This window comes from Rhipicephalus sanguineus, chromosome 10, assembly GCF_013339695.2.
Source record: "Rhipicephalus sanguineus isolate Rsan-2018 chromosome 10, BIME_Rsan_1.4, whole genome shotgun sequence".
In the NCBI taxonomy this organism is placed as follows: Eukaryota; Metazoa; Arthropoda; class Arachnida; order Ixodida; family Ixodidae; genus Rhipicephalus; species Rhipicephalus sanguineus.
Window position 1 is genome coordinate 125,258,092 of NC_051185.1, and position 3,333 is coordinate 125,261,424.

Genomic DNA, 3,333 nt, shown 5'->3' on the forward strand with positions numbered 1-3,333 from the left:
CGAAGGTCGAGGCTGCTCCATCCATGGCTCCATCCAACGCCAATACCGAGACTAACAAAGAATTAGCGCAGATTGAGCAAGTGCTTATGCAGCTTACTAACGACAACGCTGAACTGAGGGACGAGACTAAAGTTCCTAAGGAAGAAAACGCTAGACTGAGAAACGCAGGCAGGTCACCAAAGACGTAGCACAAATCGCCGACGTTACGGAAGAAATAATCGAGAGTGGAGAAGAGGAGACTTTACCTAAAAAAGGAGGCCTATAAAAATAGATTCGGATTGCAGTGAAAGGAGAACACATGAGCGATAGAGTAAGACAAAAACACTGCAGGACGAGTTAAACCTTCTAATGGAAGAAGATAAGAAAGAACTTGAGAAGAAAATACAGGACATGTTCGATCAGATAACTAAATTAATGCAACAGCAGTTCGCCACAATGCAACAGCAATACAACAGCAGTTAGGCACCGTGCAAGCGCGCGTGGGAGAGTTTGAAGGGCAATAATCGATGGCAGTCAGTCTGCCTACCAGAAGCTCGCAAGCAAGCAGTTGCCGTCTCATTAAAACGACTGCAAAACCTTACAGTAGGCCTGCGGTAACAGAGACGACCGATAGTGCCGGAAAACCATAATACCGCCATTGATAGACACAACACGTACACTATCTGGCAGTGGAACTGCAGAGGTTACACTAGGAAAAGGTGTTATTTACAGCAATGCCTGATCAGTCCGGACATTAACATTACAAAAAAACTAATGGGAAGGCAAAATTATCGGGCTACGGGCCCTACAGTGACGCCACGGGGGAGGCATCGGCCGTTACCACACTGTTCAAACGAAATCTAACGGCCGTCCAACACGATACAGAAATTAAGGGAATCGAGCACACTTTATTAGAAATCATACCGACTCGGAAGGTAGCTAGCAGCCTTTTTGTTCTGAACGTCTACAGCAGTCCGTGGCGCAAACGTAGATTTGGCACGCTAATTCGAAAAACGATCGCCATTGCGGGATAACAGGCGATCCTTATTGCCGGAGACTTTAACGCTCCAACACACCGCGTGGGGCTACAAATTTGAAAACTTCAATGGTAGGAACCTGTGGCTCGACGCGCAGCAAGAGGGGCTGACCCTCATACCGACCCCTCCTTGCCAACGCAGCGAGGAAACAGCGTTAGTGTAGACGCCACACTGGACACAACTTTTACGAAAAACATTGTGGATTCATGGTGGACGAACACGCAGCAGGATCTGGGTAGTGACCATACCATAATAGTTCCACGCCCACTTCTTGTTTTATTTTGGTGTATTCGGGTTTGACCAGCAAGGAGGGTTATCAACGCTCGACGCTGTCCGCGAAGCAGTGTTAGAGTAGCTTCGCGATTATAGTAGATCGTTTTGTTAAAATCGCGCGCCGCCCGCGAATGTTGCAGCTTTGTCGAGAGATAACGCCGCCACCAGCGATATCGCTGTAACGTTCGATAGCACCTGTATAAAAGCCGACGCGCTTGACTGCTTGTCAGTTGATCGACGGTCGACGCTCTGTTCACCGCTTTTAGTGCATACCGTGTGTATTGGTATGAAAAAACGTTCCGTCTCCCGGCCACAAGTTGGGCCAAATAAACGTTTCATCATGAAGACGCCGACTGCTCTCTTCGTCGACGTCACGACCACGTGACATCTGGTGGAGGTGCTGGGTATCGATCCCAGTACCTCTCGCGAGACTTCAAGAATTCGACATTACCGTCGTGTACAAGTCCGGACGAAAACACTCTGATGCCGACTGCCTGTCTCGTGTCCCCGTCGACGTGCGGCCGCAAGACGACGACGATGACTGCTTCCTCGGAACTATAAGTGCTGACGACTTCGCCGAAAGGCAACGAGCCGACGTGGAACTTGGGGGCCTTATGGAGTACCTCGAGTGCAAGACCGCCGTTGTTCCGAAGATATTCAAGCGAGGACTGCCGTCATTTTTCTTACTGAAGGGCGTTCTCCTGAAGAAAAACTTCTCGCCACTTCGAACCGACTACCTTCTCGTCGTGCCCTCATCATTGCGACCAGAAGTCCTCCAGGCCCTACACGACAACCCGATGGCTCGACACCTCGCTGTTTCCCGCACGCTCGCCAGATTACAGGAAAAATACTACTGGACAGGTCTTGCTGCCAACGTCGCTCACTACGTTAAGACTTGCCGAGATTGCCAGCGACGGAAGACACCGCCGACTAGGCCAGCGGGACTTCTCCAGCCAATCGAACCACCTCACCGGCCGTTCCAACAAATCGGCATGGACCTACTGGGGCCGTTCCCGACGTCGACTTCCGGCAACAAGTGCATCGTCGTTGCAACTGACTACCTCACCCACTACGCCGAGACAAAGGCCTTGCCCAAAGGCAGTGCCGCCGAGGTAGCGAAGTTCTTCGTGGAGAACATCGTCTTGCGTCATGGCACCCCAGAGTTCCTCATCACAGACAGAGGTACCGCCTTTAGTGCGGACCTAACTCAGGCGATCTTCAAATACAGCGAGACGAGCCATTGCCGTACCACCGCCTACCACCCGCAGACCAATCGCCTCACCGAAAGTCTAAATAAGACCATCCCCGACATGCTAGCCATGTACGTCGACGTCGAGCACGAGACGTGGGACGCCGTCCTTCCGTACGTGACCTTCGCTTATAACACGGACGTCCAAGAAACAACGGAGATGACGCCGTACAAGTTGGACTACGGAAGGAGCCCGGTGACGACGCTCGACGACATGCTACCCAACGTCACCGACGATACGCCGACGTGGGCCTAGCGAAAAACTCCTTCGGCGATACTTCGGGCCATACAAGGTTCTTCGACCTCTCGGCACCCTTGACTACGAGGTCATCCCGGACGGCATTACGAACTCCCAGCGACGCCGCGCGCGACCTGAAGTCGTCCATGTCGTACGCCTTAAGCCGTTTTTTGCGCGTTAGCGAACCTGGGGACTCTACTTTTTTCCTTTGGTATTGTAATTTATTTACGTATGCACTTGTCTTTTTCTCTCCTCTCTTCTTTGTTCTTTCATAAGCATCGGGACGATGCTTTTTCAGTATGGGGGTAATGCCACGCCCACTTGTTTTATTTTGATGTATTCGGTTTTGACCAGCAAGGACGGTTATCAACGCTCGACGCTGTCCGCGAAGCAGTGTTCGAGAAGCTTCGCGATTGTAGTAGATCGTTTTGTTCAGATCGCGCCGCCCGCAAATGTTCCAGCCTTGTCGAGAGATAAGGCCGCCACCAGCGATATCGCTAGAACGTTCGATAGCACCTGTATAAAAGCCGACGCGCTTCACCGCTTGTCAGCTGATC